The 12,141-nt window shown below is 44.6% G+C and overlaps 1 long non-coding RNA gene across 1 annotated transcript; it reads right to left on the reverse strand.

Moving 5' to 3' along the window:
- Positions 1 to 556: 556 nt before the first annotated feature.
- LOC308588423 lies at positions 557 to 11,807 on the reverse strand. Its single transcript, XR_014008744.1, has 3 exons — positions 11,513 to 11,807; positions 1,743 to 1,866; positions 557 to 719 (listed from the first exon to the last, which is right to left on the reverse strand). It is a non-coding gene; the product is annotated as an uncharacterized lncRNA (long non-coding RNA).
- Positions 11,808 to 12,141: the final 334 nt, after the last annotated feature.

A 12,141-nucleotide genomic window follows, 5' to 3' on the forward strand; every position in this document is an offset into this window, starting at 1 on the left:
TCCTGTCTTCCACTGCCTCCCACAGCTTGGTCAAACTCATGCTGGTAGCTTCGAGAACACTGTCCAACCATCTCGTCCTCTGTCGTCCCCTTCTCCTTGTGCCCTCCATCTTTCCCAACATCAGGGTCTTTTCCAGGGAGTCTTCTCATGAGGTGGCCAAAGTATTGGAGCCTCAGCTTCAGGATCTGTCCTTCCAGTGAGCACTCAGGGCTGATTTCCTTAAGAATGGCTAGGTTTGATCTTCTTGCAGTCCATGGGACTCTCAAGAGTCTCCTCCAGCACCATAATTCAAAAGCATCAGTTATTCGGCAATCAGCCTTCTTGATGGTCCAGCTCTCACTTCCATACATCACTACTGGGAAAACCATAGCTTTCACTATACGGGCCTTTGTTGGCAAAGTGATGTCTCTGCTTTTTAAGATGCTGTCTAGGTTTGTCATTGCTTTTCTCTGACATGCCACATATATAATAGATCTCCCCCCAGTGTAGAAACTTTCAGTCCTGTTGTCCCCCCAAACACACACACCCAGTCTCAAATGATACAGTCTGCAAATACACCTCCCCCTGCAATGTGAAGTGGTACATTCTTATTTTCTTTTTTCTTGTGAACTGTGCTGAGATCTTGTGATCTTGTTGTTGTTGTTATCCTGCAAACAAGTTGACCACCTCACCTGCTCTTTGTGAGTCCTGGTCCCCAGTGCCACAGAATGAGGTGTTGGCTGAGAAGAAATATCAGGTGTCAAAGTCACACTTTTGGATGGATAATTTGTGGGGAAGCAAGGGATCCGGGAAGACTGACCATCCTCTCCCCTTTCACTCCACAAATATAATACTGTCAGTTTAAGAACATAAGACTGTAAGCTGGATCAGGCCAAAGGCCCCTCTATTCCAATTTCTTACTGTAGCCAGCCAGATGTCTGTGGAAGCTTGTAAGCATGACATGAGAACAGCACTTGTGCTCCCCGACAACTGGACTTCAGTAACATAATGCTTCAAGCCATGGACATAGGAGCCATTTAGAGAAGGCACAGAGCAGTGTAGGTAAAGGGTGTAGCCTGGGGAGAGTCCTGAGAGCCTGATAGAGAGCTGTATTCGAATTGTGGTTCCCCATCCCCATTGTAGGGGGACACAGGTGGCGCTGTGGGTTAAACAACAGAGCCTAGGACTTGCCGATCAAAAGGTCAGCGGTTTGAATCCCCGCGACGGGGTGAGCTCCAGTTGTTCGGTCCCAGCTCCTGCCAACCTAGCAGTTCAAAAGCACATCAAAGTGCAAGTAGATAAATTGGTACCACTCTGGCGGGAAGGTAAACAGAGTTTCCGTGCACTGCTCTGGTTCGCCAGAAGCTGCTTAGTCATGACCCGGAAGCTGTACGCCGGCTCCCTCAGCCAATAAAGCAAGATGAGCGCCGCAACCCCAGAGTCGGCCACGACTGGACCTAATGGTCAGGGGTCCCTTTACCTTTACCTTTTTATCCCCATTGTAAGCAAGCAGACACATGTCAGGACTGTTCATATATAAAAGGAAAAGGGCCTGCAAACTGGCCTTGACTGCTCATAGCCACTAGCTTTGCAAGTTAAGAGATCAGAAGGAGGACAGGCAGATGCTCAGGTTCCTAGCAATCCACACCTTTGAATAACTATGGAAAACATGTCAGATCCCAGAATATGGGCATAGATCAAGAAGGGTGTCTGCCCATGTTGACAGGACACTAATTAAATTGATCCGCGCTTTTATGATTTACCTATTTGGAGCTGTTGATTTTGCAAGAGTTGAGACAAACCACCTTGGTTTCCTGTAATGAAAAAGAGATTTGCATCTTCAAGGTAAGGAGCACCACCTGCTGGACATCCAGCATAGCCACCGACCTGGAAAACGAGATAAAGGTCCTTTTTATTATTATTTCAATCTCACAAGTGAGAAAACTGCAATGCAAAGCCACTGATTGATGCCATAGTACAACTAACCGTCGCCCTTTAGCCCTTTTAGCGTCCCAGAGGTTTCATTTCAAAAGACTCAGCACAAGGCTGTTCCTGACTTGAATAATTTTCGCATTACAGCAATAGCGTGCTGCATACACACAATCACACCCTTGGCTTGTAGCGCTGCCTGCTCTTTCTGCTTGAATTATTTCACCTTGATGGAATATTGCAAACCCCTTGTAATGCCGATCGATATATGTGTTGCCATAAATATCCTGAATTCAGCGATTGTTAACAACCTCAGACGAATGTCACAAATGTTGCATGTATATATTTTCCCCCTTTTCCAGACACACACTGGCAAACGTTGGCAATGGCTTTTGGGTGACTGTCAACATCCGCTACTCTACTACTGAGCTTTCAGTCTTTCAAACAATTTGGAAAGTGATGTCGGGACATCTGCTTGGTATGCAGAACATCCCAGTCTCAGGAATCTGCAGGGAGGGCTGGAAATTAATTCTGTCCAAAACCCTGGAGAGCCACTGCCAGTCAGCAGAGGCAGACCTCAGTAAACTGATGCCTACCCCCTGCCCTCAACTCTTGCACTGTCTTCCCAAAGCTTTGAAAAGGAGGCATGAGGGCTCTGGCAGAGCCCTAGAGCCCCCCAGTCCCTTCCCCAAACTGGGCAAGTGCTAACTAGGCTACTGGAAGTTGGCAGGATCCTGCCAGAGCCCTCACACCTCCTTCCCAATTAAACGAGAAGGGGGAGAACCATGTTGGCAGAGTAGCTGAATTGCAGCTAGGAAGACGTATCATGTGCAATATGTTAGTTTCTGTTCTTATTACTGAGCAGCTGCGTGGAGTCACGGGACTCTGTTTACATTCCAGAGACCCAGTCTCATGGGAAAGGAGACGGGATGTGACGTTAGTGGTTTCCTGTTTCCTTTGTTCCTTTGTCTCTTTGTGCAGTTGCTCTCTGCTCTCACAGGAAGAGGATGTAGATTTCTTTGCTCTCTGCATAGCTAGAAAATAAAGCATAGCAATGTAGCTCATACTATCTCATCCTTCCGCATGCTGTTTTGATGCTCTGCTGGGACAACCTGCCTGAGGCCTTATCAAAGGATCAGGTCATCAATTAATCGTTGGGAGGCGATTCTGAAGATGAGCCTTATCAGCTCTGTCGAACGGAGTTCTGACACAATACTGACTCTTTTCTTGAAATTAAAACAATGTCCAAACGCTTGTTAAAATATTCCAAAAAATTTTACAGTCATATCTTGGATATCAAACCCCTTGGCTCCCGAACAAATCGGCTCCTAAACGATCAAAACCCAGAAGTGAGTGTTCTGGTTTTCGAACAATTTTCGGAAGCCAAACTCCGGTGCTGCTTCTGCGGCTTCTGATTGGCTGCAGGAGCTTCCTGCAGCCAATCAGAAGCCGAACTTCGGTTTCTGAACATTTCAGAAGTCGAATAGACTTCCGGAACGGATTCCTTTCAACTTCCAAGGTACGACTGTACTTGCAGAACATATAGCTAAAGAAGAGAATATTCAAAGAATTTACATTCACATGCTTATCCAAGAATGTGCTTAGTTCCTCTTAGTTGAAGATTGCAGCTTCTTCCCCAAACATTCAAACAAACTCTGTCTTCCTCTCTTTCCAGGACTTGCACTCAGCCTTCTCTATATGACCCAACTAGGCCAGGCAGTTCGTTCCAAGAAGTTTCTACTTTCTCAGACCCTCCAAGTGTCCCTATTTTCCAGGGATAGTCCCAGATTGACAGAAGCCGTCCCAGTTTCTGATCTGATCCCAGAATGTCCCACTTTTCCTTAGGATGTCCCTGTTTTCACTGGGAAAATGTTGGAGGAGGTGGAACAGGACATTCCCAATACTTTTTTCCAACTGAAACTCAGTTCCAGTACCTCTCAGGTCGGCACCATTGCCATTCTGAGGCAGGTGTTCATGGTGAGTTCCAGCACCTCTTTTTCTAGAAAAATAGTGCTGGACATCCCTATTTTCATCAGAGAAATGTTGGAGGGTATGCTTTCTCCTTCCAGTAGACTTCTCCTTACTGCTTCTTTGGGAGAACATCAACTTCTGTACTTCTTTCTATCACATACATTCACACAGAAACATTAGTATTCCTCTCCTCTATTGTGTTTAGAGAGAGAGTTATCTAACACTTCCTTTTTCAGTGTTTGTGGAGATGGCAGCCATTACAGTCAAGACACTCTCACCCAAAACAAAATGGAGAATGTAATAAGATAGCTCCTGTGTGACCAGAGTTAACCAATCACATGAAAGTTACTGGGAAACATCTCAGAATTATACAGTAATGCATTTAAGCATTCCCAATTTCAGTAAATCAAAGCACTATACTTAACAGGAAGGACGTCTGGAGTGATTGCTCCAAGCCCAGAAAAGCCTCATGGCTTTAGCAAAGCCCCATTTGTGTTTCTATACAAATAATTTGGAAACAGTCTACCATCCAAACTCCATGTATAATGGAGGTCTGGACCTGACTACACCAGGGTTCAGATTTTGTCCATGGCTTACAAGCCATTTTTGTGTCTCTAGATCAATAATTAAGGAACACTTTGCCAACTTTTGTAAACTAAGTTTCACCGCCTATGTTTTCTGACTGCTGTATGGAAAAGCACATGAACCTTAACAAGTCTGTAAGTAAAAACTTTTTTTCCCCAGCTTACCAAGCTATGCGGACCTTTCTGTGCTAAAGGGGAAGAAAGGGGAAGCTTTGGAAAGAAACTTAAAAGGGGATATTTTACAGGTCTAACAGGCCTATATTTCCACACTTTACTTTGCTGCATGTTTTGTGATTTTAAATATTGGCTGTGGCTCTCTTATCAAGATAATATTTGCCCTAAACCTAGATCTAGGCATCCAGATGGAGCAAGGCAAATCTGCTGTCTCACTGGATTCTGTTCTTAATCTATAGCTTCAAAATACAGAGCTCCTGCCTTCTACTAACACAGGAAATCGTCATTTTATTCTTTTAAAACTTAACCACCAGATAACCCACAATTACCACTCTGCAATTTAGAACCTGCAGCTAGGCAAAGATGCAATGGAGAGGGTGGGGTGAACTGGCTCATTCCTCTCCCCTGCTCCTCACATGATCTCCATTGTGTGGTTTTACAGTCCTGAACGGAGCCAGAATGTAGCTACATGGACTCACATCCATCTCCTGCGACCCTGGACTCAGACTCTCCTTCTCTTGCCTTCCACACGGTCAGATTTAGATTCTAATCACCTTGGGGGTCGGGGGCCTGCCATTTCTCCCTCTAAGAAATACTAAAAATGCCATGTGCATTTATGTTTATGCGATTTATTCATATAATGAAAACATATAGGCTAGCCTTTCTCCTCTCAAGAAAAGGGCCCTCAAGGCATGGCACAACAACAGCGACAAAAATGTAAAACAATCAATCAATACAATAAAAAGAGTCTCGTAAAACAAAACACGAAGAGCAGCAGTGAAATCAGAAATGCAGGAGCAGAAATAACCAGCAAGCAAGCAGTTTGGCCCACAGCAAACAAGGGTGGAGGGAGATAACTAAACTGATAAGAGAAGAGACCTTTGAAAGGAATGGGCTTTGCTAAGCATTGGAATATCAACAAAGAATGAGTCAAGGCCATTCCCCAGTCTGGGTGCAGCAACCAAGAAGGCCCTGCCCAGCGTCCCTCATCAGAGTTCCTTCCTTCCCATTCTTTTCCTCCTTTTTTATGAATTCCCTCTTTCTATCTCAAAGCAACTGAAAAGGGCTGAAAAAATTCTGCTGGTTAAGCGGCTTGAGGACATGATGTAATTTTTCCACAGCTGCCCAAGAACAAACAGATAGGCTTCGTGTGTATGTGTGTGTTGCACCCTAAAGTCAGAAAGGAATTACTGCCACTTACTTTCCAGAACTCTAGTGGTCTGTTAAATACACATCTGCAAGTAACCCCATCACACCCAGTGGGGCTTGCTTCTGAGTAGACTTGCCTGGGATTAAGAATTCTAATCTGAGGTAGCCATGGTGAAAATAGGAGCAGATTTATTCCACATCAGTTAATCCATGACACGTTCGTCTCTCGCTCTGTCCATCATTGCCTCTGTCTCCACCCACTGCCAGCATGCAATCCCCTCGAAAGGAGAAGAAAATCCGCATGCCAACAGTTGGACGGATAGTATGGTTTCCAAGAAAGATTTTAGAGGGTGGCTAGGTTGATGTGAAGCTGCTCTCTCAAGTGCAACAGCCAACCTATAGTCTTAACATGTGTAGTAGGCCTTCAGATCTAAACATAGATATATTCTCATGTTGCAGAGTGGGAAGCTACAGGCATGTGAGGCTTCTGCTGGATTTTCCTCACATCGTTTTGTAAACCCTACATTGTCATTGACCGAAAACAATAAAATCTTACAGTCCTGTGTGCCCATTTTCCTTCTGTGCTGCATCTCTCAACGATGGCACTTGCGTGCAGCACAAAGCAGTAGCTCAAAGCAGTTTAATTTTCTTTTTAAAAAAATGATGTGAAAACAATTTCAGGTTGCAATTCAAAATATACTTATTGGGCAGTAAAGCCCGTTGAACTCCATGAGGTCAGCTTCTGAGTAGACATGCTTAAGAGGCTCGGTAGTGCCGTAAAACCTGCTACCTGTCCAAAACTCCCTGGCGAGTTTTGTTTTATTTATTATTTATTTATTACATGCCTTTTTATTCCCCTGAGGATCTCAAGGTGGTCACATGGTTCTCCTCCTCCCCATTTCATCCTCACAACAGCCCTGTGAGGTACGCTAGGCTAAGAGACGTTGACTGGCCCAAAGTCACCCAGTGAGCTTCATGGCTGAGTGAGGATTCAAACCCTGCTCTCCCAGGTCATAGTCCAACACTCTAACCATTACACTACACAGGTTCTGTAGTCCGGCTGAAACAAGAACCCAGACCAAAGGTTAGCAGTCTCTTCCTCTGTTAACCCAGAGGGTGATGATGGGGAAACTGTAGTGCTCCAGATATTGTTGGACTTTTGCTCCCATCATCCCAAGTCAGCATGGCCAATAATCAGGGATTCTGGGAGTTGTAGTCCAGCAACATCTAGAAGACCCCAGCGCTCCCCAACCCTGCCATAGATTGTTCTGAATTTGAAGGAGGACGTGGAGGTGAAGGTTAATCTACCCGTAAGAAGAATTTCTCTTTTTCAAGTAAAAATGCTCCACTACTTCAGTGATTAATGTCACTACACTGTGCTGATTTCACCACCTCATAATTAAACAGGAGGCATTCGGCTGTACAGCAGTCGAGCATTATAATGGGTTATGCATTAGCTCCTTTACCCTGCAATTTCCTAACCTATTTTCCACTTTTGTTGTTGTTGGGGAACATAATGCAATCATATATTCAACACCAAAGACTCGAGTGATGACCTCCAAATTTTCCTGGAGGAAGGAAACTCTGTTGCCACTGATTGTAGCCTCGGTCCACCTGCTAAATTGAAATCGCACTCGAGAAGTAAATTTCCAGTGGAGCATTATCTGTGCAATTCCCATTAACAATACCAAAAAAAAACCAACTCAGCAGCAGTTTTCCCCACCCCCACCCCTTTTTTTGATAAATGGTGCTGAAAATTGCCCAAGTCTTCACATGAGTAACGAAGACTACAGTAAAAGGAGGAAAAGAGTGGGTAAAGTGGCCGAGCTGCAAAGAGTTTGCCCTTTGGTTCCTGCTGTCATATAATTTATTTCCTGGTCCCTTCTGCACAAAAACCACTTCCATCCTAGCAGGCTCAGAGGCAGCACATAGCAAACAGGCAAGTGCTGGAAGTCTCAGGTGCCAGAAGGGTCTCCACCTGGTGCTGGGCTTCAGCCATCACTGTTGGTCTTCCTGCATCGTAGTGGAGGCACCACACACAACTTTCCCTGTGACTGCTACTGGCCATTTGCTTGCCCTTGTCAGTAGCCGGAAGGCATGAGGGAGCTGCTGTGAAGAGCTCCAAGGCCACACCTGAACTCACCCACACAAGAAGAGCCAAGATGGCCTATCTCGTCCAGCATCCTGTTCTCACAGCGGCCAACCAGGTAAAATGACACGATGGAAACAGATGCCAAAATAATGTTGTACCACCCCACGATCTCGGGACTGGAAGAAGTGTAAAGGTCACAGCCCCAATGTATCTGCCTGGGTTTGCATATTGTGTCAATAAAAGGAGCCTCCACAGAGCTGGCCGGCAGCTTGCTTGCAGCTCACCTGTGTGCAGCTCCCATCAACTCCTGCCTCATGTCCTTCACTTCACCCCTAGATGGTCAAGTCAAAGGCGACTCTGGGGTTGTGAAGCTCATCTCGCTTTCAGGCTGAGGGAGCCGGCATTCGTCCACAGACAGCATTCCACATCATGTGGGCAGCATGACTAAACTGTTTCTGGTGCAACGGGACACCGTGACGGAAGCCAGAGCGCATGGAAATACCATTTACCTTCCTGCCACAGCTGTACCTATTTATCTACTTGCACTGGCGTGCTTTCAAACTGCTAGGTTGGCAGGAGCTGGGACAGAGCAACGGGAGCTCACCCCATCGTGGGGATTTGAACCACCAACCTTCTGATCGGCAAACCCAAGAGGCTCAGTGGTTTAGATGCCTGCGTCCCAGATGCCTGGGGAAAACCAGCGAGCAGAAGATGAGCACAAGAGCAACTGTCCCCTCCTGTAGTTGCCAGCAACTGGTATTATTTTCTATCTATCTATCTATCTATCTATCATCTATCTATCTATCATCATCATTAATTTTATTAAATTTCTATACTGCCCTTCACCCGAAGATCACAGGGTGGTTTGCAATATAAAATCACAAAAATATATATAATATTAACAGACTAAAACAATAACTCCTCCGCACCACCACCACAACACACAGTTTAAAAGGCCATTGGTTATTGGCTGTCATCCAGTCCATTACTGAGGCACTTCCACTGCCACACCTGCAGATGTAAAAGAGAAGTAGAGCTGTGTGTCATTGGCATATTGCTGACAATGTATTCCGGATGACCCTATTCAGTGGTTTCATGTAGATGTTAAATAGGAAAGGGGATGAAATTGAACACCGAGGAACCCCACATGGAAGGCTCCACAGGGCTGAAAAGCACTCCCCAAGCATCACTCTCTGTAAACGATTGTCCAAGTAGGACCAAAACCACTGCAAAGTGGAGCCACTCACTCCTAACTCAGCCGTTCCAGAAGGATACCTTGGTTGATGGTTACAAAAGTTGCCAAGAGGTCGGGGAGAATTCAGACATTTCCCTGTCTCTCTCCCAACAGAGGTAAACCAAATCAGTTTCTGTGCCAAAACCTGGCCAAAACCCAATTGAAATGGATCTAGAAAATCATTTTATATTTATTAATTAAATTTGCATACAGTGGTACCTTGGTTTATGAACTTAATTCATTCAGGAGGCCCGTTCTTAAACCGAAGCCATTCTTAAACTGAGGCGCATTCCCTAATGAGGCCTCCCACCACCAGTGCCCTTCCACCATTCGGATTCCGTTCTTAGACCGAGGTAAAGTTTGCTAACCGGAACACTACTTACAGTTTTGCAGAGTTGTTATACCGAATAGTTTGTAAACAGAGCTGTTCTTAAACCGAGGTACCACTGTACTGCCCTTCATCTGAAGCTCACAGGACAGACATTAAAACATGAAAGACTACAAACATAAGATTTGCCGGGACCCTGATCTGTTGGGTTCAACTTTCATCACTTTTCACAACATTGTTTTTGATACAATTTATTTAGCTACCATCATCATTGATGTCTAATCTGAACTGCCTTACTGCTGAAACGTGTATTCGTTTTAGCTTCTGTCTCATTGATTGACTGTTGAAGTGATGATGTTAACCATTCACATTCATTATTTTAGTCTCTACCTTGTCTTTTCCCCGCTCTGTGACTTGAGCCAAAACACACAGACACTGCAGTCAATGTGTGTTGATATGAATCTATGAGATTTCTTAACATAGTCAAAAAATAGGCTTTACTTGTATTTTGTTAGCTGAACTGTGAGTCTGGTGCATATATTTTTTGCAATAACATTTGAATTTGAATTTCAACTCAGAATACTTTAGGTCTCAAGGATGACTCTGGGCTGGAGTCTCTATACTGGCATGTGGAGGTGGGGGTTTCATTTTCGATAATCCTATCCACCAATCAGGTCTAGCTCCCATTTAAATTTCCCACAATGCAATGCAAGAGAATTTGGGAGAATTGAAATGGTAGTCTCTCCGGCTACCTGGTGCTGTTTGGATTGTCACTAGGGCAGGGAGAGAAATGCAGTTTGATTTGCATGTCAATGTGAACCTACCTATGTAATTCACACGTTCCAAAAGACAATGAGCTGAAACACAGTCAGCCTTTGAAATTTGCACTTCTCTGAATTTTGCGGCGGACCAAGAAAAAGTGTGCAGAAATGCATTTATTGGGGGGAAGTGCATACAAAAAAAATTTGCATATATTCATGAAAATAACAAACAAAAATGTATCATGTTAAAGAATAATACTTGCCCCCAAAATGTGTATGTTAGGAAAAATTGCTTAGAAAAAAAATGTGCATATTCAGACAACATGCTAATGACTTTTTTTGTTAGGTCCTGAAGACTGGGAAAAAAAGAACATGACCAAAAGCAAAACTCTCTACCCACCCACCCCTGTGATTTAAGTCCAGTAGATCTCATTAGGTAGGAAAGGTCCTTTGCCTGGACTCCCCTCAAATCCAGCATTCACCCATCCAATGGAGTATGTGAAAGAATCTCTGCCCCCAAGTGCTCCCAGCCGCATGCTGTTCCTACAAATCCAATTATATCACACAGAAAAACCACTTTCATCCTCTGTAGGGGCCCCAAAACATAGGGAGATTCTAATCCTGGATTTCTCAGCCAAGCAAGGGGTGGGGGAATCCACCGCTCAGAGCCACCTTCGTTTTGGAATTATGTGAATAAGGGTGGCAGGACTGAGCTGCAGAGTGATAATAGCGTGGGAGGATAATTGCTATAATTCAAACGTCAAGAAGCCAGTCAACCTCTTGTGTTGCTGCTCTCCTTTCCTCTCCTTTGTGCTTCTCCACCTGCTGTAACCTAGTCTCATTCCGATGGCGGGGTCTTGGCACCCTCTCCTGCTAGAAGAAGATAACTCTCTCTTTTTTTATCCCCCTCACCTCCTGCATTCGGAAATAATTTCAAATCCTAGGGAATTATCCTTTAAAAAATGTAAATGGATGTGGAAAAACAGATAGGACAAAAAAAGAGAGAGACCCAGGAACTATCCAGCATAACTTTATGCTGTTTGAAATGTCAAAACAATTGTACACCATTTACGGGAGAATTTAGCAAAACACAGGAGATGGAGTGTTTTAGCAGTTGCTCACAAATTCCTCAGCAACCCACAGATTCCGATGCGATAATGACATCTGCACCAATTTCCAACTAACAACAGGAGTCTGTTAGGTTGCTTTTGGCTTATATTATAAGACAGGGGTGAGGAATATGTCACAAACTACAACTCCCATCATCCCTGACCATCCTTGAACTCTTCTCCATTCCCACTTTCTTCCCACCTGGGGCAGCCCTGCCCTCTGCCTGCCTCTCAGAGCTGGCGCATCACACGGGACTGGTCCTCCGTGGCAGCAGCCTCTCCTGTTGAATGGTCTCTTTAAATTTGAAGGTTCATTATTGTTCCACAAGATGTGCATTTCTTTAAGGGCCAGAGCAAATAATGTGACCTAGTTTTACAGCTGTGAAGCAGTATAGCAGGTCCTGTTATGTTAATTAAGCTGTTGGGTATAGTATATAAAGAGTAGCACAAAGCTCTCTCTGTACCCTGGGGAATGGGTGTTAGTTTCTGTTTGTACCACTGTGCAGTTGCTTGGAGTCACAAGACTCTGTTTACATTCCAGACTTTCCAGGCTGTTGGAAGTCTCGCAGGAAACGGATGTGATGTTACTGTTTCCTGTTCCTTTTTTTTTCAGTTGCTCTCTGCTTTCACAGAGAGAGGATGTTTCTTTTCTGTCTGCATAGTTAGAAATAAAATGCTCTTTACGATGTAGCTCATAAATCTCATCACTTCTGCTGCTTTGATTCTCTGTGTAACGAGGGAACATGCTTGGAGCCTCATCAAAGGCTCAGGTTGTTAATTGTCATCGGAGGCGATTCTGAAGGACTCGACCGCAGGAGGAGTAGCTCTGTA

Source organism: Podarcis bocagei (assembly GCF_964188305.1).
Source record: "Podarcis bocagei genome assembly, chromosome: 5".
NCBI lineage: Eukaryota > Metazoa > Chordata > Lepidosauria > Squamata > Lacertidae > Podarcis > Podarcis bocagei.